The sequence below is a fragment of the Oryx dammah genome, unplaced genomic scaffold (assembly GCF_014754425.2).
Source record: "Oryx dammah isolate SB20612 unplaced genomic scaffold, SCBI_Odam_1.1 HiC_scaffold_10, whole genome shotgun sequence".
Taxonomy (NCBI): domain Eukaryota; kingdom Metazoa; phylum Chordata; class Mammalia; order Artiodactyla; family Bovidae; genus Oryx; species Oryx dammah.
The window spans coordinates 44,058,231-44,081,850 of record NW_024070194.1 but is presented as its reverse complement, the minus strand read 5'-3'; the positions used below and the strand labels follow the sequence as shown (position 1 = coordinate 44,081,850).

Below are 23,620 nucleotides of genomic sequence, written 5' to 3'. Positions count from 1 at the left end.
TGTGTGACCCCATAGACGGCAGCCCATCAGGCTCCCCCGTCCCTGGGATTCTCCAGGCAAGAACACTGGAGTGGGTTGCCATTTCCCTCTCCAATGCATGAAAGTGAAAAGTGAAAGTGAAGTCGCTCAGTCGTGTCCGACTCTTCTCGACCCCATGGACTGCAGTCCACCAGGCTCCTCCGTCCATGGGATTTTCCAGGCAAGAGTCCTGGAGTGGGGTGCCATTGCCTTCACCTGGCTCCTACTTTGCTGTATTTTCTTTCCTAAACCGCAGCCCAAGGCAAATATTCCTTGCCCACAGCTGTACTTAGTGCCTCTTCCAAGGAGAAACAGTTCATAAGGCTAGTCTTGGTGATGGTTTTTACTTTCCAAGTTCTCTATTTAAAAAAGACTCTAAGAATTACCCAAATACGTTCCTAGGGTGGCTCGAGTGGGATTCGTTAAGTAGATAAACCTTGCCAAGGAGAGTGTCATCTCCATTTCAGAGATATAGAACTTTAGAGACATTTCCAAATTGCTTTGAATGACCACAAGTTAGGCTGTATTTTATAGTTCACGAAGTGCTTTCCTAGTGTTATATTCTTTAAAGGTGCATTTGCTGTTGTTGTTCAGTTGCTCAGTTGTGTCCGACTCTTTGTGAACTCATGGACTGCAGCACGCCAGACTTCCCTGTCCTTCACCATCTCCAGGAGTTTACTAAAACTTATGTCCATTGAGTTGGTGATGCCATCCAACCATCTCATCCTCTGTCATCCCCTTCTCTTCCTGCCTCCAGTCTTTCCCAGCATAAGGGTCTTTTCTAATGAGTCGGCTCTTCGCATCAGGTGACCAAAGTATTGGAGCTTAAATTAAAGTTGCATATGGGCTAAAAAAAAAAAAAAAAAAAAAAAGATTTGTTTTTTTCTTTCCCCCCTCTGTGTTACAAACAGCTTAGAAATGCTTTGTCTGATTTACCTAGGAAACGAGACTGTCCATGGCTTCCTTAAATGAGACATCTGCTGTACAAGCTAACTCTAGGCTGGGGGACACTGTATTTCTCCAAAGACAGACACACCATCATCACCATTGTGCTTGTTTTCTTTATCCTCCCACCCCATTCAGGGGTAAACTCTACTCTTCCCTTTGCATCTGGCTAGGTTTGAGTCTCACTTGTAAGCAGTAGAATGTGGTGAAATAACACTGCATTACCTTGGAGGACGAGCCCTACCTGAATTCCAGACCCTCGGAAACCAGAAAATAAAATGCTGGTTGTTTTCAGCCAAGTCTTGTGTGATTTGTTATGCAGTGATGGATATCCAGAATGAGCAAAGTGTCAGAAGAAAGGACTGTGTTAGAGGAGGAGTAACTAGCCTAATACCTTGTGTATGGGTAGGTGTGTGTCTATTGCTCTGACGCGTCTGACTCTGCGATCCTGTGGACCGCAGCCCACCAGACTCCTCTGTCCATGGAATTTTGCAGGAGAGAATACTGGAGTGAGTTGTCATTCCTTTCTCCAGGGGATCTTCTCAACCGAGGGATCGAGTCCGTATATCTTACATCTCCTGCATTGGCAGGTGGGTTCCTTACTACTAGCGGCTTTTTCAGTAGTTTTGTTTTGGAAGATTTATAAAGAGGACATTAATAGCCCAGAACATGTCTCTTTTAAGAAGAATTAGGTTGCTCTCTAAATGTACCTTGTAAACTAACCTTTCCACTGGAAAAGAACTGAGTTATCCTCAGGTGGTTTTCTTCTTTGTAGTTTTAGATCTTTAAATATCTACTGCTTTTTGCAAAAGTAGGTGACACCAGAATTCTTGGGAGAATTGTTTACCTTGTCCTTGAATTCGGTAACCCTTATAAATGCAGGAACTGAGAACACGGGTACCAGTTTTAAGCTTTCTGACGAAGCCCAAGGTTGGGTGGCTCCTGCATTGGCTGCATGGTGAACAGCTTGTCTAATAGCCTGGGTTGCAATAGAGAGAAGTAACTTCAAAGAGAGGGCTGGGACAAGATTTCATTTCTAATGGAGCAGTCACCATGCTCTAGAATCCACCCCTTGCCCTCCGGAGGTGAGGTGAAGTCTCTCAGTCGTGTCCGACTCTTTGCGACCCATGGCCTGTAGCCTACCAGGCTCTTCCATCCATGGGATTTTCCAGGCAAGAGTACTGGAGTGGGTTGCCATTTCCTTCTCCAGAGGATCTTCCCGACCCAGGGATCAAACCCAGGTCTCCCTCATTGTAGGCAGACACTTTACCATCTGAGCCACCAGGGAAGTTTGCCCTCCAGAACCTCAGACCAAATCTTCCAAAAGTGAAATAATCATAGACCCATGGAAACAGCCTAAATGTCCATCAGCAGATGAATGGATAAAGAAGATGTGGTATATATATAAATGGAATATTACTCAGCCACAAAAAAGGAACAAAATTGTTCCATTTGCAGAGACGTGGATGGACCTAGAGACCGTCATACAGAGTGAAGTAATTCAGAAAGAGAAAAGCAAATATATGTATTTATGTAGAATCTGAAAAATTAAGTACAGACAGTCTTGTTTACAAAGCAGAAACAGAGACACAGACATAGAAAACAAATATACCAAGGGGTAAATGGGGGGTGGGGGTGTGGTAGGGTGAATTGGAAAAGTGATATTGACATATATACATTAATATATATAAAATCAATTACTAATGATAACTGAATAGCACAGGGAACTCTACTCAGTGTTCTGTGGTGACCTAAATGGTAAGGAAATCCCTAAAAGAGGGGATATATGTATACGCAGAAATTATCACTACATTGTGAACCCACTATACTGTGTTGGAGAAGACTCTTGAGAGTTCCTTGGACTGCAAGGAGATCAAACCAGTCAATCTGACAGGAAATAAGTCCTGGATATTCATTGAAAGGACTGATGCTGAAGCTGAAACTCCAATACTTTGGCCACCTGGTGCCAAAGAACTGACTCACTTGAAAAGACCCTGATGCTGGAAAAGATTGAAGGCAGGAGGAGAAGGGGACGACAGAAGATGAAATGGTTGCATGGCATCACCGACTCAATGGACATGAGTTTGAGTAAACTCTGGGAATTGGTGGCCTGGCGTGCTGCAGTCCATAGGGTCACAAAGAGTTGGACATGACTGAATGACTGAACTGAACTGAACTGATACTCTAATAAAATAATTATATTTTTAAAAAAATCCAACACCCACTCAGACCGGCAATTCCTCTTGTCTTAGTAAGGCCCGTGGTCAGGATGCCTGCTTCCCACACAGGAAACTTGACCCCTGGCTTTGTTGATCACAAGGGCAGCTGTGACCACTCTTCCTTCACTCTCTATCTGTGTGTAGAGATATACACAGATATGTGTATCTGTGGGTTTAGGGGGAGGGGACTTTCTGTCCTGAAACAGAAATACACATTTATTCCTCTTAATTTTTCAACTAGAGCTGGACTTTTCAACTTAGACTCAGCTTATCTAAAAATGTGCTAATCTCTACCCGCCCACACCAGCTGCTTCTTGAGGCTTCCTTGTCCTCTCTGGGGGCCTGTTAGAGCTTCCTCATACACAGCAGTCTTCCATGACAGCTCTCGTGTCTGGTACCCTCTTGCCTAGTTCAAGGTCGTAGTCCATCGTTCAGGTCTTCATTATTTGCCTTCGGAGGCCCTTCCACCTCCAGCAGCACCCCCTGCAACAGGTTTCAGTAGCTCTGCTGTTTACATTGTACAGTGGAAGCCCCCCTCCCCTTGGTCCAGGCCCTTTTCCTGGGCTGCCTATCTGCTTCCTTCCCCAGTCCTCCCAGGGCCAAGGAGGATCCTAATGCTTTGACCTTGGCACATCTGCTTTTGACCAAGTGGTTTTCTCTAAAATGCCTCTCTTCCTGCCTCCTGACTGAAACTACCCTCATCTTCTGCATCCCTTTGAGATCCCCTCATTTAAAAACAGGACCCTGTTTGTGTCCCTGCAGTGTCCAGCTGAGACCCTGAGCAAAATCCAGCAAATGTTCGTTAAAATGAGTAAACAAATGTTCTTACTGGCCCCTTTCCTTAACTGGCAGGACAGAAATAGAAATGCTTACAGAATTATCACGGATATATATGCATTCCTAGACCTGCTGGTCATTTCTGAAGAGAGAATGTTTCCAAAACAATGAACCTATTTGAGAAGATTATTCAAAACAATCTTGTTGATCTTATTTAATTTAATCTTACATATTTAAGCAAAGATCAAAGAATCTAATTTAGTGAGTTAGTACAGTGGGAAGGTTTAGATCATCAAAGGGCAACAGAATTCTTGGCTCATTCTTTGCAAGAGTACATATCAGAATAAAATGATCCACAGAAGAGAAGGTGTGCCCCATCTTTGGATGTTTTTCCACGGAAGTGAGAAAAATTTCATGAAGTCATGGCAAGCTGGCTTCTGAGGGAAAAACTGAGATCATTGCATAAGGAAAGTTAACCAGTAAGTCTGTTTTAAAGCAAAAAATAAAAAAAATAAAGCAATTGGAAACATCTAAAATTTCTCCATTACACAAAAGTCTTTGGAAAGGGAATAGAAAATAACATATTTGAATCCTTATTTTTCATAGGTATTGTACCTTCTAGGGGATCTTCATTCTGATTTTTTTGGGGGTGCCCATTTCTGACAACAAAATAGCTAAAGGATGAAGAGTCTTCTAAACTTACCAGAAATGTTCTTGCTTTGGAAATACCCGTAATTACTCTAATTCCTTGCATTTTTTCCTTCCCTCCCCCATCAGTTTCTTCTCAGGCAATTTTCTGTGCTCAGGGAGGTAGGGGACAGGATGTCTTCTGGGAACAAGGTTAAAGACAGGATCAAACTGACAGTGTGAGCTGAAAGAGAGAAACTACGAAGGTATTTAGAGGTTGTCCTGCCGGAGGGAACCACAGGCACCAAGCTGCTCTCTTTGGCCCCCAGTTTTTCTAATTTTTAGTGATTTGAAGTACTTCAGGTCGTGATTCTTATTTATTTATTTTTGGCTGTGCCGGGTCTTCAAAGATGCACATGGGCTCTCTCTAGTTGCAGCAAGCAAGTTTATTTATTTATTTATTTATTTATTTTTGCAGCGTGTGCTGCAAGCAAGTTTATTTATTTATTTATTTTTGGCTGTGCCAGGTCTTCACGGATGCGCATGGCTCTCTCTAGTTGCAGCAAGCAAGGGCTTGCAGTGTGTGCAGCAAGCAAGTTTGTTTGTTTATTTATTTATTTATTTTTGGCTGTGCTGGGTCTTCACGGATGCGCATGGGCTCTCTCTAGTTGCAGCAAGCAGGGGCTTGCAGTGTGTGCAGCAAGCAAGTTTGTTTATTTATTTATTTATTTATTTATTTATTTATTTATTTATTTATTTATTTATTTTTGGTTGTGCTGGGTCTTCACAGATGCGCATGGGCTCTCTCTAGTTGCAGCAAGCAAGGGCTTGCAAGTGTGTGCAGTTGCAGCAAGCAGGGGCTCTCTAATTGCCGTGTGTGGGCTTCTCATTACAGTGGCTTCTCTTGTTGCAGAGCACAGGCTCTAGGTCGCTCGGGCTCAGTAGTCAAGGTGTGTGAGCGTAGTTGTTCTGCTGTCCATGGGATCGTCTCTGACCAGGGATCGAACCCAAGTGTCCCTTGCATTGGCAGGTACATTCTTAACCACTGGACCACCAGGGAAGCCCTCCCCCTAATTTTATTCTGCTTGTCAGCAGTGGGCATCCACATCAATTTCCCTTATTCCCCTTTCACCAGCAAAAGTTTGTAATTTGTAAAAGGTTGTGAGAGGAGGACATTCAGGTATAATATATAATACGCTGTATATTAGTCAAACAGTCATGGAGGCAGCAAAGTGCCATTTTCTGTGAAGACTCAAGCAAGAGCAGAGGTCATTCTGGTCTTCAGAGAAAACTGAGATTGTAATAGTACAACATAGTAATTCATGCTGTGGAAATGTATGTAAACTAAGATGTATTAACCAAGTGCAGTGAGGCTCCAAAGGAGTGAGGGAGCATGATACCCGGGACCCCAGAGCAGCCATGGGGAGGGGGCGAGGAGCATCAAGGGGGTTAAAGGTGGGGACAGTGATGACAAGTCTGGGTTTTGCCATGAGCAGCTCATGTGCTAAAGTGGAAGTGAGAGTTGATCAGTCATGTCCGGCTCTTTGCGACCCCATGGATTTTACAGTCCGTGGAATCCTCCAGGCCAAAATTCTGGAGTGGGTAGCCTTTCCCTTCTCCAGAGGATCTTCCCAACCCAGGGATTGAACCCAGGCCTCCCACTTTGCAGGCAGATTCTTTACCAGCTGAGCCACAGGGAAGCCCAAGTATACTAGAGTGGGTAGCCTATCCCTTCTCCAGCGGATCTTCCCAACCCAGGAATCTAACCAGGGTCTCCTACATTGCGGGTGGATTCTTTACCAACTGAGCTATGAGGGAAGCCCAATCCGACAATACCAGGTCACTTCACTTTGTCCTGCTGTAAACTGACAATGTGTTGCTACTCTCTTCATGCAGCTGCTGGGATGGCTTAAGACAATCAGGGGGATAGTACATGGTGTAGTGCCTGGCGTGTTGCCAGTTCTTCATACATGCCAGCCATGACCTGCTCTGGAGGAGCTTAAAGGAAAGCTTGGATTGTAGCAGGAGATGGAGCTTAAAGGAAAGCTTGGACTGTAGCAGGAGCTGGCGTCAAAGAACAAGGGGTTTTAGGCTAAGCATCCTCCATGTGTGTCTCTTTGTGTGTGTCTCTGTGTATGTGTGTGTGTGTCTTTGTGTATGCGTGTATTCAGAAGACAGCAAGTACACCAACTGTATTCTGGTGTACCAGGAGCCAGTAAGGCCTTGAGGGCTATTCCATAGAGAAATGCTGTCCAATAGAAATGTAGTGAGAGCCGCATGTCATTCTAAATTTTCTAGTGGTTATATTAAAAAAATGTTAAACAGGTTAAGTGAATTTTAATAATATATTTTACTTAATTCAGTGTATCAAATATTTCAACATGAGGCCTGTGTAAAAAATTGTTAATGAGATATTTTACTTTTTGTACTGTCTTCAGAACTTGGTGTCTGTTTTCTGTACATCTCAACTCGGACTCTGCACGGCTCGGGTGGCCCATAGCCACACAGGGCTGGAGGCTGCTCTACTTGGTGGCCCAGCCATCAGGGCTCTTCCTCTCATGGCCGTAGCACAGCTGGCTTTGTAGCGTCCTCTCTAGCCTTGCTTCTAGAGAGAGAGATGGCAACGCCTTTCCCTAAGACAATTAAAGAACAGGAGAGGAAGAAAGGAAAGAAAAAGAGAGGAGGAAAAAATTGCCAGGTCACCATCTTTCACAGCTGGCTTGACCCTGAGGTGTTCACGAACAAAATCTCTTTCAGTTCAGTTCAGTTCAGTCGCTCAGTCGTGTCCGACTCTTTGTGACCCCATGAATCGCAGCACGCCAGGCCTCCCTGTCCATCACCATCTCCCGGAGTTCACTCAGACTCACGTCCATCGAGTCCGTGATGCCGTCCAGCCATCTCATCCTCTGTCGTCCCCTTCTCCTCCTGCCCCCAATCCCTCCCAGCATCAGAGTCTTTTCCAACGAGTCAACTCTTCGCATGAGGTGGCCAAAGTACTGGAGCTTCAGCTTTAGCATCATTCCTTCCAAAGAAATCCCAGGGTTGATCTCCTTCAGAATGGACTGGTTGGATCTCCTTGCAGTCCAAGGGACTCTCAAGAGTCTTCTCCAACACCACAGTTCAAAAGCATCAATTCTTCGGCACTCAGCCTTCTTCACAGTCCAACTCTCGCATCCATACATGACCACAGGAAAAACCATAGCCTTGACTAGACAGACAGACCCTAGTTGGCAAAGTAATGTCTCTGCTTTTGAATATGCTGTCTAGGTTGGTCATAACTTTTCTTCCAAGGAGTAAGCATCTTTTAATTTCATGGCTGCAGTCACCATCTGCAGTGATTTTGGAGCCCAAAAAAAGAAAGTCTGACACTGTTTCCACTGTTTCCACATCTATTTCCCATGAAGTGATGGGACCGGATGCCATGATCTTCGTTTTCTGAATGTTGAGCTTTAAGCCAACTTTTTCACTGTCCACTTTTACTTTCATCAAGAGGCTTTTTAGTTCCTCTTCACTTTCTGCCATAAGGGTGGTGTCATCTGCATATCTGAGGTTATTGATATTTCTCCTGGCAATCTTGATTCCAGCTTGTGTTTCTTCCAGTCTAGCATTTCTCATGATGTACTCTGCATATAAGTTAAATAAGCAGAGTGACAATATACAGCCTTGATGTACTCCTTTTCCTATTTGGAACCAGTCTGTTGTTCCATGTCCAGTTCTAACTGTTGCTTCCTGCCTGCATACGGATTTCTCAAGAGGCAGGTCAGGTGATTTGGTATTCCCATCTTTTTCAGAATTTTCCACAGTTTATTGTGATCCACACAGTCAAAGGCTTTGGCATAGTCAATAAAGCAGAAATACATGTTTTTCTGAAACTCTCTTGCTTTTTCCACTATCCAGCAGATGTTGGCAATTTGATCTCTGGTTCCTCTGCCTTTTCTAAAACCAGCTTGAACATCAGGAAGTTCACGGTTCACATGTTGCTGAAGCCTGGCTTGGAGAATTTTGAGCATTACTTTACTAGCATGTGAGATGAGTGCAACTGTGCAGTAGTTTGAGCATTCTTTGGCATTGCCTTTCTTTGGGATTGGAATGAAAACTGACCTTTTCCAGTCCTGTGGCCACGGCTGAGTTTTCCAAATTTGCTGGCATCTTGATTGCAGCACTTTCACAGCATCATCTTTCAGGATTTGAAACAGCTCAACTGGAATTCCATCACCTCCACTAGCTTTGTTCATAATGATACTTTCTAAGGCCCAGTTGACTTCACATTCCAGGATGTCTGGCTCTAGATGCAGAAAAATTTGGAAGATAAGTGCTGGAACATACTTAAACTCTTCCAGGTCATATTCAGAGAGACCCTAGAAATCTTGCAACAAAGTAACCTGTTTTACTCTGTGTGACTCCACATTTCCCAATTTACTAGGATTATGGAACAATGTTTTATGGTAGCCTGTTCTTTTCAACCTTTTTTTTTTTTTTAAGATTCAAGTAACATATTTTTTTTTTTATTGAAGTGTAGGTGATTTACAATGTTATGTTAGTTTCAGGTATACAGTAAAGTGATTCAGTTATACATATTCTTTTTCAGATTCTTTTCTAGTATAGGTTATTACAAGGTATTGAATATAATAGCCTCTGCTGTGCAGTAGGTTCTTGTGGTTTACCTGTTTTATATATAGCAGCAGGTACCTGCTAATCACAAATTCCTAATTTATCCCTTTCCCCTCCTTCCTTAGTAACTACTGGTTTGTTCTCTATATTTGTGAGTCTGTTTCTCTTTTGTGAGTAAGTTCACTTATGTTTTTAGACTTCACATATGAGTGGTATCAGATGGTGGCTCTCTGTCTGACTTCCTTCACTTAGTATGCTAATCTCTAGGTCCGTCCCTGCTGCTGCAGATTATTCACTCTTTTTTTGGCTGAGTAATATTCCCTTGTCTGTATGTACCACATCCTTGACTTCCCTGGTAACTCAGATGGTAAAGTATTTGCCTGGAATGCAGGAGATCAGGGTTTGATCTCTGGGTCGGGAAGATCCCCTGGAGAAGGCAATGGCGACCCACTCCACTATTTCTGCCTGGAAAGTTCCATGGACAGAGGAGCCTGGTGGGCTACTGTCCACATCTTCTTTATCCATTCGTTTGTCTGTGGATTTTAGGTTGCTAAAGGAAACTTGAGCCTATATTTAGTGTTTGTCTTTTGTTTTCTGTTTGTTTGTAAGCAAGATGACTGCATTCATGGACTTACATAATTCTGTAAAGGCTAGGGTGTTGACAGGACAAAAAAGATACAGGGTCCTTTGAGAATTTCATATTGCACTTAGTTTCATCTCCAAATCCTACACTTGCAGATTGCAAGACTGTTTAAATTGTTGGAACGGATGTAATGCAAGGAGTAAAGGAATAAATTGTCACTTGATTGATGGAGAAGACAGGATCCTTGTTAATAGTTACTTTTATTTTTTACCACAGAATACTATTTGGAGTTTTAGAAATCTGAGCATCAGCATAAGGATATAAACAACATTCTAGTAAGGCAAGTCCCCTGTTCATAACCTGACCAGGAGGTGGGAAAAGGGATCAAAACAGGAAGGAAAGGCTCTTAGCCGTACAGTCTGCCCTCCATCCTGTAAGCCAGCCCTCCGTGTCCTTGGATTCAGTTTCACAAAATTTGGGTCTACGGGTAGTTGAATCTGTGGATGCAGAACTACCAATACGGGGCCACTTTCATTCAGCTACTACAGCACCATTTTAATAAGGATAAGGGACTTAGGCATGGTGGGTTTTGGTATCTGCACCTCCTGGATCCACCCCACCACTCCCCCCAGGATACCGAGGATGACTGTACCTCGGCTCTCAGCAATCCCTCCCAGCCGAGTGATGCGCAAGTCCCTGGGTAGTTTCTGTGGCATTTAAAAAATTTTTTATGTTTCTTTTTGGCTCCACTAGGCCTTCATTGCTGTTCGGGCTTTTCTCTGGTTTTGATATGGAGACTTCTCATTGCCATGACTTCTCTTGTCGCTGAGCTAGGGCTCCAGGGCTCGTGGGCTTCAGTAATTCCAGCTCCCAGGCTCGAGAGCACAGGCTCAATAGTTGTCGCCCATGGCCTTATTTGTGCGGCAGCACATAGGACCTTCCCAGATCGGGAACTGAACCTGGGTCTCCTGCATTGGCAGGCGGATTCTTTACCACGGAGCCACCAGGGAAGCCCTGAGGCATTTAAAACATGCATACGAGACGCTAAACGGCAAGCTCTGTGTATTGCAGATGAAGAAAGGACCTGCGGACTTCTGACCTTCCACTGGGGAAGATACCCATTCAAGCCCTTTCAGGATGGTGAGCAGGTGGAGGCTGGACTGAGAGAGGCTGGCTTGAAGGGTAAGTGATGACTAAAGCCTCGTGCCCCAAGGCTCTGGATTCTCTTTTCCAAATTCTTCTGTGCAGAGGAACCTGTGTGCTCTAGTGTGGTGCGCTGCTGTGGATGGTACCTCTTTCCGAAAGGGTCAGGGAGGATGCTTACCTATTTTCAGGTACCTAAGGGATCCTGTCATGATGCAGTAAGCAGCAGGGCCAAACCAAGGTCAGGACAGCTCACTGTAAGCGCTCAGAGTAACAGAGCTCCAACTGTGTGGCAGACTCGGCCCTTCAATGGGTTAACTCATTTCGTTCTCATCTCAGAAATGAGAACACCGAAGCTGGTTGGTTACTGACAGTAGACGGTCCTGATGGTGGCCCCGTCCCAACCTAAAAGCCTTTTTCCTCTTTCAGGTACATTACCAACTTGCCTCTCTTCCCATCCCCACTTTTCATCTTTTTTTTTTTTTCATGGAATCATAGATCTCTGTATAAAAGGGACTGAACATCAGAGGGACATCTGTGTGGTTCACTGTGGGGCATCACAGTTTCCCTGGGCCCCCTCAATCTGGGAAGTCTGCTTTCTCCTTTCTGGAATCTGGGTGGGGACTCGGTGACCTCCTTCACAAAGAGGGCAGCAGAGGCGACACTGAGTGACTCTGAAGCCGAGAGCAGCAAAACCAACGTGGCTCCCGCTGGCTCTCAGGCTCGGGGCAGGCTTGCCGGCGAGATGGGCCGCCACGCTGTGAGGCGGCCCAGGCCCCGTGTGGGGGTGGGGGCGGTGGTTTCCAGTCAGTAGCCACCCCCCAGGCCCCACTGATATGTGAGAGGGTCTTCAGGTGGCTCCAGCCTCTAGTCTTGAGCTGCCGAGTGGAACTGGGACAAAGTGACTCACCCAAGGCCAGATGATGAGCTGGGATGTGAACCCCCAGGGCCCTCTGATGCCAAGCTTGTGAGATGAACTCTGACCCCAGTGCCCATTCCTTCTGGACCAGGAGCTGCCCTTCAAACACAGCTCTGCTCAGAGAAGGGAGACCATTTGAAGCAGGCAGACCAGCAAACACAGCTTTGGAGAACTAGATTTATGTACGTATAGTTTGCTGTGACTCTGTTTTCTTAATTTGAATCCTAGCTAAACTCAGTGCTCATGCTCAATTGCTGAGTCATGCCTGACTCTTTGAAACACCATGGACTGTAGCCACCAGGCTCCTCTGTCGGTGGCATTTTCCAGGCAAGAACACTGGAGTGGGTTGCCATTTCCCCCTTCGGGGGATCTTCCCCACCCAGGGATCAAGCCTGTGTCTCTTGCATCTCTCGCACTGGAGGGCAGATTCTTTACCACTGCACCACCTGGGAAGCCCCTTAGCTAACCCTGGGGTCCTGCCTTAAACACACAGTCCTCTCATGAGGCTGACTACTTGCCCCCTCCCCACCCTCCCCCCAAGAGCTTAGATTCGTGGTCTCTGCTCATGTTACATGAGATAGCATGTGGAGTGATGTTCACGTTTCTGTGTTGCCCATGTTTGACTTCAGGCTCCGTGAGGCCAGAGCCTGATCGGTGTCTCCTGTTCTTCATTTTTTTTTTAGCACAGGCTCTAATCTGTAGCAGACACTGGATAAATGTAAGCTAAATCAACAGCAAGGAGCAGGAAGTACGAATTTTCTTGAGAAAGAAGAGGGTAACATAAGGAAGTGCAGAATTCCAGGTATAAACACTGAAGTCTTATCTTGGGGCTAAGGGGCTGTCTTTTGAGGTCAGGGCTTCTTTGTCACTTCCTTTGTTTTTCCTGTGAGATGAAACATCTTTGGGTCTCACTTTTATAAATAAACGGCTTCCACGAGACACAACAGTAAACTAAACAATAACAGGAAGCAGCGGGGCTCTGCGTTACTGTTTCTCTGTGGGTTGTTATTCAGCTGGAAAGTATTTTCAGATGTGTAACGCTGGAGAACTGACTTCGGTATGAATGTTGAAATGTGACCTGTTGTGTGTGCTGTCATCTCCGTCAGCCTTTGCTCATGGATTGGTGGCCTTGTGTCTTCACCTAGTCACCCCTCTTGTACCGCCTCTGGTTCTCAGTAAGCAGAATGTCCTGAACCAAATATAATCCATGGAGGATGCCTGCTGCTGGCCCTGCTCACATTTAGTTAAAGGCAAGTGCTGCCATCAGCTGGCGGAGGAATTTAAAGTGGGTTCATGGGGAGGAACTCATCCAACCCCTAAGTGGCTCAGACAGTAAAGAATCTGCCTTCAATGCAGAAGGCCTGGGTTCGATTCCTGGGTCGGGAAGATCCCCTGGAGAAGGAAATGGCAACCCACTCCAGTGTTCTTGCCTGGAAAATCCCATGGACAGGGGAACCTGGCGAGGCTATAGTCCATGCGGTCCCAAAGAATCAATCATGACTGAGCAGCTAACGTTTTCACTTTCATGAGGATGGAAGATATTCCTTGTTCTTCATCCTCTTTTTTCTGGCTTTCTTTTCCTCCATCCTACCCATTCCTTCCAATAGGAAGATGCAGCTTGGAAGCCTGTTGGTAGTAAGGAGAAGCAAAGTGAAAGTTGCTCAGTCCTGTCCGACTCTTTGCAACCCCATGGACTGTATAGTCCAGGCCAGAATACTGGAGTGGGTAGTCTTTCCCTTCTCCAAGGGATCTTCCCAACCCAGGGGTCGAACCCAGGTCTCTTGCATTGCAGGCGGATTCTTTACCAGCTGAGCCACAAGGAAAGCCCAAGGAGAAGCAATTCTTCTTACCCCATTTGTCCAAGGAAGGGAGGAAGGAGAATGTATCAAGCAGGACTCCTGGCTTCCTAGACTTCCCTCTGTTCTCTGCATTAGTTCATCTTGGGCAGTAAATTGCCTTCAGATACAGTGGAAACAAGGCTGTGTGCTTAGTCGTTCAGTCGTGTCTGATCTTTGCAACCTCTTGAGTAGGCTCATTGAGTAGCCCCTTGAGTAGACTCTGGGAGTGCTGATGGATAGGGAGGCCTGGCGTGCTATGGTCCATGGGGTCACAAAAAGTCAGACACGACTGAGCAACTGAACTGAACTGGACTGTAGCCTGCCAGGCTTCTCTGTTCATGGGATTCTCCAGGCAACTGGAGTGGGTTGTGCTCACCCAGGGATCAAACCCAGGTCTCCTGTATTGCAGGCAGATTCTTTACCATCTGAGCCACCAAGGAAGCCCATAATAAGGGTTTGTGCAGCACAGTCTGAAAAGGTTGGCTGTAGCTGGTCTGATCTAGGGTGGACTCAGCTGGGCAACTCTGCTGACCTTGTGGGGAGGGTCAAGGGGTGTGGCTAATCCGGGCTGGGCTCAACTGGACCACTGCTTCCAACCTGATCCAGCAAGGCCTCTCGCTCAGGTCTGGACTCAAGCCTGTTCCGCCTGACTGCATTCTAAATCTAGGCTTGAGGGCAGTGGCAGCCCAAGAGCAGCTCTTCTCAAGACCATGGGAGAGGCGGGGGTGCAGGCAGAAATGTGGAAACTTCTTCACTGGTGCTCCTGTGTGATCGTATTGATAATGCGAGTCACACGGCCATGCCGAGTCAAGAGGCCGAGTGGTGAACTCCACCTGTCTTGGGTGTGGGGTGTCTACTGTTGGCCTTGGCCTTGGCCAGAACCCAGAAGTCCCTGTCTTATGCAGCCTCTGCTTCTGTCAAATTGGGCAAAGACAAGCTAAAATTTAAAGGCTTTTTCCAGTGGCAGTTTTGGTTCTAACTCTGGGCAAAACCCCAAGTCTTCAATGATATTCTGTGTGCTCACGCTCAGTCCCTAAGTCGTGTCTGCCTCTTTGTGACCCCATGGACTGTAGCCCACCAGGCTCCTCTGTCCATGGGATTCTCCAGGCGAGAATTCTAGAGTGGGCTGCCATTTCCTTCTCCAGGGGATCTCCCCACCCAGGGAGCAAACCTTCATCTTCTGTATTCTTTACCACTGAGCCATCAGGGAAGCCATATGATGTGGTTATTAGAAGCTACAAGCCCTGGGTTCTGGAAACCTCTGGGGGCTCAGCCCTTTGCGGGCAATTACTGCCCCTTCTGGTATCACAGCTTTGCTTCTGCTGGACTCAGGAGGTGTCTGGGGTTGTTGGGCTCCCTCAGTGACAACCACTACCTCCCCAGCAGCGGCCTGAAATGGTTTTACTTGGCATCAGCACATACCAGTTGCTCAAGTGCGTCAGAATGAAATAAGAGCAGCCAGTGGGATGACTAAATTGTCAATTACACTGAAGTGTATAGTTTCCTACAATTGGGGAGAGTGCTCTGAGTTTGGTGAGAATGTCATTTCTTTGCCTCTTGGTACCTTGGCTCTCCCATCTGGCACGAATACAGTTGAAGCTGGAAGGAGAGGAGGCGATGCTTTTATGTTGGTTGGAATTAGCAGCCATAAATTTACAGGGCTTTTTCCAAGTGAGATGGAAAAGACTTACCATCTGATGCTTTTTGTGAGTTCTAAGTCATAAAGCATCTGCTAAGGGTGGCTTGACAGTTGTGTTCTTGGCCCTGTAGTGGAGGTCTGCGGCAGAAACCTAAGCCTCAAATGATTAAATGTGTTTCCAAACACTCATAAGTTATTTATACTGTGTTCGCATGTTGGCCAAGCAAGCAAGACTATACTCTAGTGTCTTCACGGTGGTACCCTATTTCAAACAAGACTGTGCTCTAGGCTCTTTGTGATGGTACCCTATTTGGCCCAACAGAGCTTTCTAATTAACTCATCCATGCCAACATGCACGTTGTGAATGCTGCTGACATGCCTGTGGACTTTATGGCTGATTTCCATCTTCGTGAATGCACAAGGACCAGGCAGAAAGTACCACTGCCATCCTTCTGGGTGGGAAGAATGCAGGGGGAGAGGAGAGGTGAGATGCAGCAGGGGAGCAGTTGTGTTCACAGGCCTCTGACCACTGTGGGCAGCTGGGGTGTAAGGACACAGGGCATTCCTCCACCAACTCCCACTCATCATTGCCACGGATCATCGTGAGGCAATAGCTCCTTGGTCTTCTGGCCTACCCAGACATGCTCCTGCTGTCTGTCCTTAGATCAAAGAGAGCCATGGGTACCAGAGGATGGATATTTTGGAGTAGTAATTTGTGATTTAAAAAAGAAAATCAAAACAAAAGTAATGTTGATTTTTTTTTTAAGTCAAAAAGTGGCATGTATGGGAGGGCAAGTGATAAGGGGATGTGGGTGAGGCACCTTTGCATGTGATATGGGGGTGCCGGGCAGTTTCGGGAATGGAAGGAGGGGGTCTTGTAGCTTTTAAATCTGAGCACAGTGGAAGCAAAATCCCTCTGAGACCTTAGGACAGAATGCAGAAAGGAGAAGATTTTTGTGTGTGTGTCCATGGCTATTTATTTAAATTTCATCACAGTCATACAGTGAAACATTAGACAGCCACTTATAAAGGTAGAGAGCATCCCTGGTGGCTCAAACAGTAAAGAATCTGCCTGCAATGCAAGAGGCCCAGGTTTAAAAGATCCCCTGAAGAATGGCTTCCCACTCCAATATTCTTGCCTGGAGAATTCCAGGGACAGGGGAGCCTGGTGGGCTACAGTCCATGGGATTGCATAGAGTCAGACATGACTGAGCGACTAACATTTTCACTTTTTCAAAAAAGGTAGAACTATGGTGATGATATGAAACCGTCTTCAAGTTAGTTCTGAGTAGAGAAAAAGCACAATCCTGAGCAATCTTTAGAATATGTTCCCCTTTATAAAAATAGCTTTGATGTTGTTTAGTTGCTCAATCGTGTCTGACTGTTTGCAACCTCATGGACTGTAGCCCACCAGGCTCCTCTCTCCATGGGATTCTCCAGGCAAGAAAACTGGAGTGGGTTGCCATTTCCTTCTCCAGGGGATCTTCTCTACCCGGGGATCAAACCTGCGTCTCCTGCATTGCAGACGGATTCTTTACCACTGAGCCACTAGGGAAGCCCAAAATTAGTTTATTGGGATCTAATTTATGTATCATAAAGTTAACCCATTTTAAGTGTACAGGTATGGGCGTTTTAGTAAACGTTGACAGTTTGCTAGAAATGTTATGCAAATGGAATCTTACACGGCGTCTGGCTGCTCTCACTCAGCCATCCCTGACTGCAGCATGCCTGTCGTTTGTTTCCTTCTTACTGTGGAAGGGTGTTTCTTTGATTGGACATATCACGTTTTGTTTATCCATTCTACAGTTGATAGACATTTGGATTGGTTTCAGTTCCATTTTTATGAATAATGCTACTATGAACACATACAATCCTTTATGTGGACATAGATTTTTATTTTCCTTGGGTAGGTACTTAAGTGTTTACGGGTCATAGGATGAGTATTTGTTTGGTTCTTTAAGAAACTGCAACCTGTTTTCCAGAGAGGCTGCTCCATTTTACTGCATTCCCACCGACAATGGGAGACTAATTTCCATTCTCGCAGTTGATGTGGTCAGCTTTTTTGTTGTTTGCCATTCTGATAGATGTGTAGTCTCATCTTACTGTGGATTTAGCATTTCCTCGTAACTAAGGATATTGAGCATCTTTTCATGTGCTTATTGGCTATTGGCTTATCTTCTTGGCAGTGTGTCTCTTCTGATCTTTTCTTATGTTTATTTTGGGTCCTTTTGTCTCTTTATTAATGAGTTAGGGTTCTGGACTCCTACCATGTTTTCTGAAAGTTTGAAATTATGTCCAAATAAAAAGTTAAAAAAAGGCTAGCCCCCACACCTCATCAGGATGGTGCACCCAGAAATCATCTTACAGCATGGACGTGCTTGCTAAAAGAATCAAAGGGAAGGGCAAGATCAGACTTTGATTTTTTTGCCAGAAAAAGTCATCTGGTCATGACACAGTGGCTCTTTATTAAATGAAGGCATACTTCCTTGACCACTTTTTCTCTGTTAATGGGAAATTGGTGATTAAAATGTGTCCAGATGTTGCATAAACAAAAACATGAAAGAGCTTATCAGTATCTCTCTTCCTTAAGTTAAGGCGCAAGTTTCTCCACCCCCTCAGCCTTCCACTCTGGGTATGATCAGGAGGCCCCTGGCGGGCCGGTCACATGGCAGATCTAGAGGGTTGAGAGGGCTGGGTGGTCCCCATTCTGGCACTGAGAACACAGACTCACCTGTGTCCAGCAGGCCCCTGCTCTTGCCCCCTGACACTGACCCTGACTGTAGACTCGCCTCTGCTTCACGTCTGTCTTCTTTCTGTAACTTCTCACATTGTGAACATGAACCAAATCCATGCCTGTAGCTGCATATACAGAATTCAAACAAGAATTAATGGGCTGATTTAGTCAACAGCAGAGGGAATCAGAATGATGAGAAGGAGAAGGAAGACCTTCTCACCTACTTGCCATCTCCTTGACGTCGGCCAGGTTGTACTTACCAGCTTTCAATTTTCCAAATAGTTAGTGAGCGTCAACTGTTCATTGTTTCATTCACTCACTAAGCCTTTATAACTCCTAATAGGCATCAAGCACTATTTGAGTCTGGGGGTGGGGGAGCAGTTAGTAGTGAACAAAAGGGGCAAAGTGCTTTCCCCCAAGAAGTTGTCTATTCTCTTAAAAGGAAGGAACAGATGCATAGAAGTGGGAGAAATAGACAGTAAATAATTGAACAAATAAATACACAGTAGATAGCAGGTTATAATAAGCATTACAAAATGAAATAAAACCCAGTAAGGAAGTAGAGACAGATGCATTCATAAAGCTTCTGGAAGGATGTACTACAGAGGATTAACAAATAGAACGATAGTTTTAAGCAATTTGTTTTGCTAATTTGTTTTCTAATTTTTCTGTAACAAATTTGTATTACTCTTTTTGGCAAAAAAAGTTATTCCAGACTTACCAAAAGCATTAAATTTGAATGTCCATATGATTCATTGTATCATAATTTTATAACCAAAAATACTGCAAAAAAAATCAACTGGAAAATAATACCTCATCTTTATTATCTGTGATGTGGTTCTGCATGTTTTAGAAAGTTTGATGTTTAGAAATATATGATCAATAAATTATGGAAAACCAGACATGTTTATAAAATGCCTTTCTGATGGGTAACTTGGAATGATGACTGATCTCTTCAAGTCTTGGTAAATTACACATTTTGCTAAGTTGGTCAGAATAGAAAATAGTAGCATAAATGCAGGATGCAGAGACTGAACCATCTGAGCCTCAAAAGCTGGTTCTAATATTGCTTTGTTTTCACTGGCAAAGGGAGCTGCAGATGTGTGTTTAGGAGCTCACACAACATATCGTACAGGGCAGATTTCAGTCATTGGGTTAGCGCGACCCAAGAAGACTCCCAGACTTGGGAAAGTTAGACAAAAATAAAACATTTTCAGCCCTCACTCAGACTCTTGGCCTGGGGCTCAGCTCCCTGGAACACGCAGACATGTACGATGGAAGTGGGGTAGTGACCGTGCCGCCCTCTCTCCTTCCCTCCTTTTTTCTTCCCCACTGCTTCCATACAACAGACTTTGCCTTTTCACTGATTGGTGCCACTTTCCTAACGTCTGCACTGATTATTACAGCTGTTCAAGAAGCTCATTAGGTCACACAACACTCCCACCCAAAACATCCACCCAAAACCTCCCGCCCCACATGGTCGTCATTCACTCCATTTCTGGTCTAGCCTGACTTTAAAATCCACTTGGGAATAAAGCAAATCCTATCCAAAAAGTAACTTCATTTGATGGCTTGCAGGCTTGGTCACTGGAAAAGGACATGGCAACTCACTCTTGTTCTTGCCTGGAGAACCCCATGGACAGAGGAGCCTGGTGGGGTCTATGAGGTTGCAAAGAGTTGGACATGGCTGAGCCTACACACACAAGCTTGTTCAGGTTTTCTTAATAACTAATTTGAATTCATAATTATCCATGTAGCATCAATAAAGAAACTCATAATCTGTTCCCACATAGATTCATACATGTAATATATTTTTAATACATATTTTCTAGTCATGTTATGAGTCTATTTTTACAATTTCACTGTTTTGTTTTGGGAGTGGTTTTTTTGGCCATCCCTTGTGGCATGCAGGATCTTAGTTCCCTGACCAGGGATTGAACCCACGCCCTCTGCAGTGGAAGCAGAGTCCTAACCACAGGACCCCCAGGGATGTCCTCGTGTGGATACTTAATTGCTCTTGCTTTAAGTCTGAGCTCTGTGTCTCTCTTCAGAACCAGCGATTTCAGTGTTTCCAGTGATTCCCGTTGTTTTAGTGTGATTGATCCCAGTGGCTTTGAAGTTTCTTGTTTGTTTATTTTTTACTTCCTTGTTGATTGGATTCTAAGGAGCCCCACTGTCACTCCTTCATTTTACATTTCTAGATCCCTCATTATTGGAAAATTAAATGATGCTGCTTGAGAGAATGCTTAAATGAGGCACGAATTCTTACCACAAAGAAAAAGTGCACTTTGAGTGAAAGTTAATATTAAAAGTTTTCTACTATTCAACAAAAGTTAATAAAGGTATATAAAGGACTATTTGAGATTGACAAATATTGTATTGGCTTCTTATTTTCTCATAACAAGTACCAGCTTCACTAAAAAGAACTCATTTGTTTTTATATAACTACATTATGCACTGTACTAGTTCAGTTTTGCTGTAACTAATTTTATTAGGCTTTGTTTTGAAATTTGCCTTTTTTTTTTTTTTTCTTCCTTGGACTTTTAAAAGCAGAAGTCACAGTGACATGCTCAGTGTGGCATTTGCTGATGCATAAGAGTGCGTGTGGTTTTAATTTCTGGTTGTTTTTTCTCCCTCAACTTTTTCCTCTAGTTAATGTGAATCACATTGTATTTTCCACTCCTGGACACTGATTCATAGCCATCCACTTCCTCCCGAGTTCAGCAGACCACCAGGTCCTCTGGGAAATGGATTAGTCACAGCCCAGCCAGGCACCTTGCGTGCCATAGTTGGTATTAGCTCCAACAGCCATGCGTTTAGGAGGAAAATGAAAACTGCTGCACCATCTTCCTTTGGAGAAGGAATAAGGCCTCAGTTTGGGGGGGGTCTGTATGGCCTGTCACACTCCTTGGATTCATCTCTACAATACAGCATACCGGCAAATTAGAAAGACAGAGGTCTCATTTGGTTCAGAAGCTTTTCAGGCGCCCTTCTGCCCTGAGGAAACAGACATCAGATTTGATCAGGGCCCCATCCTACACACTACGTGTGTAGTGTTTGTGAATAGGCTGAATCTTAATGTATGGATGCAATTTTGAAAAACTTGGAACAGATTTATTTATGTCCAACATGTTTTTATCAAATTCACTTGAGTCTAATTTCAGAAAATTTCAAGGCCAAGGATTTTTCTTCATAGGCCAGACTTATAAAGACATTCCCAAGTCATGCCTTAATTATATCAGTAATTGTTGCTAGGTTTCAACTTACATTTAGCAACATTGATTGACAGCCTTGACCACCAGTCCCCACTCAACACAGCCTGACCTAAGGGTGTTATGGCTGTGACCTCTACAATTGGGAGAACTCTTTAATTTTTCTGTTCTGAGTGAAGCCTCTTCAAGTTTAAGAGACTGGAGCAACTGAGGAGCGGGGACCCATGGTTAAGCAGTTTGATAAACTAAACAAGGTATCAGAAGATCATGTTCTGGTCTGAGCCCCAGGTGGCTTTGGGGAGTTGTGTTTGCAGCTCTGTTTCCGTCTGTTAGCATATGTGCCAGGAGGCAGAAAGGCCAACCCCTAACAGTGCTCCCAGGTGAGGGCTGGGTGTGGTGGCCCTGTGGTCAGAACTGGGTCACACAAACAGAAAGCCTGAGCAAACATTAGATGAACATACAGGAAATACAAGTCCTTAACCTTCTCAGTGAGAAGAATCACCAGCTCGGTTTCCCTGGGATGTCGGAGCTTTTGTCCGGAGATTTGGCTTTTGTCTGTCCTGTTGATGATCTGGAGCCTGGGGAACCCAGAACACGGCAACCCTCCTGCTTGGTTAGAAATTAAGTGTTAGTGTGTGGGTGAGGCGTTCAGGAGAGCCATGTGCTACACCGGCTCTGACGCTGGTGGATAGGTAGCAGCCTCTAGGTCTCACCTTCTTCACTGGTGGAATCAGAGTAGGGCCGCTCTACCTGGTGGGCAGGATGCTGTGTGGAAGAGGGTGCTGGGAACCCCATTGGGAAATAGCACCACAGCTGGTATCAGTGTCTGCAGTGTCAGGGAGAGAGGAGGCGCCCAATACCTGTCATCCACATGTTCAGCGTGCTCTCAGCTCCCCTTGGCCAGCAGCTCCCTCAGGTGTGACTTGTGACAAGTCTAGAAGCCCTACTTGTTATTAACATCATAAATCACTATCCAGCCTGAACCCTGGGCGGAAAGTGGTTTAGGCATGACTTCGATCTTTGTCTGACTTACTTCCCTTAGTATGATCATCTCTAGGTCCATCCATGTTGCGACAATGGTGGTGTTTCATTCTTTTTTATGGCTGAGTAATATTCCATTGTATGTATGTACCATGTCTTCTTTATCCACTGCTCTGTCAGTGGACACTTAGATTCCTTCCATGTCTTGACTGCTATGAATATTGCTGTTATAAACAGAGAGGTACCAGTATCTTTTCAAGTTAGAGTTTTCTCCAGATATGTGCCCAGTAATGGAATTGCTGGATCATATGGTAGCTCTATTTTTAGTGTTTTAAGGAACCCCCATACTGTTCTCCATAGTGAACTTACAATTCCATTAACAGTGTAGGCATGAATGTTCAGCTGTGATTATCTTGTCACTTGTGCTTCAGACAGGAAAGGAGCAGTTGGTGTCAATGTGATTTCCATACTGTTTGTTCTCTTTAGCCTTTTCTTTATTTCATATTTTAGCTGTTTTGCAGGACTTAATTTAGAGAACTAACCGGACCTGCTGTGAGCTGGTCCCAGAACATGGCTGCAGATGCTTGAGAGGAATCCTCAGGCCTAACTTCAGATTTCATCCTTGACATCTCTTGGTCATCCTGCCTATGCCAACACTGTCTCTCCAGCCTTGACCATGCGCCCAAGCTCCAGAGTCATATCCAACTCTCTTGGTCACCTCCATCCACAGCCTCTTCAAATTTAACTGCACTAAAATTCATCTGTTTCATTTCTCCCACTATCAGTTCAGTTCAGTTCAGTTCAGTCGCTCAGTCATGTCCGACTCTTTGTGACCCTGTGAGTCGCAGCACGCCAAGCCTCCCTGTCCATCACCATCTCCCGGAGTCCACTCCGACTCAGGTCCATCGAGTCTGTGATGCCATCCAGCCATCTCATCCTCGGTCGTCCCCTTCTCCTCCTGCCCCAATCCCTCCCAGCATCAGAGTCTTTTCCAGTGAGTCAACTCTTCCCATGAGGTGGCCAAAGTACTGGAGCTTCAGCTTCAGCATCATTCCTTCCAAAGAAATCCCAGGGTTGATCTCCTTCAGAATGGACTGGTTGGATCTCCTTGCAGTCCAAGGGACTCTCAAGAGTCTTCTCCAACACCACAGTTCAAAAGCATCAATTCTTCAGTGCTCAGCCTTCTTCACAGTCCAACTCTCACATCCATACATGACCACAGGAAAAACCATAGCCTTGACTAGACAGACCTTAGTTGGCAAGGTAATGTCTCTGCTTTTGAATATGCTATCTAGGTTGGTCATAACTTTTCTTCCAAGGAGTAAGTGTCTTTTAATTTCATGGCTGCAGTCACCATCTGCAGTGATTTTGGAG

At 44.9% G+C, this 23,620-nt stretch overlaps 1 protein-coding gene across 4 annotated transcripts in view; it reads left to right on the top strand.

Annotated features, from left to right (window-relative positions):
• The window catches only part of RIN2 (Ras and Rab interactor 2), a 202,200-nt gene that overhangs the window by 23,011 nt on the left and 155,569 nt on the right, over window positions 1-23,620 (top strand). For 2 of the 4 annotated variants that reach the window (XM_040247963.1, XM_040247966.1), the window contains exons 2-3: window positions 10,852-10,962; window positions 20,255-20,395. The gene's annotated coding sequence lies outside the window, so the exon portion shown is untranslated. The remainder of the gene's footprint in view (window positions 1-10,851; window positions 10,963-20,254; window positions 20,396-23,620) is intronic. The other 2 variants (XM_040247964.1, XM_040247968.1) reach the window with 1 other exon arrangement.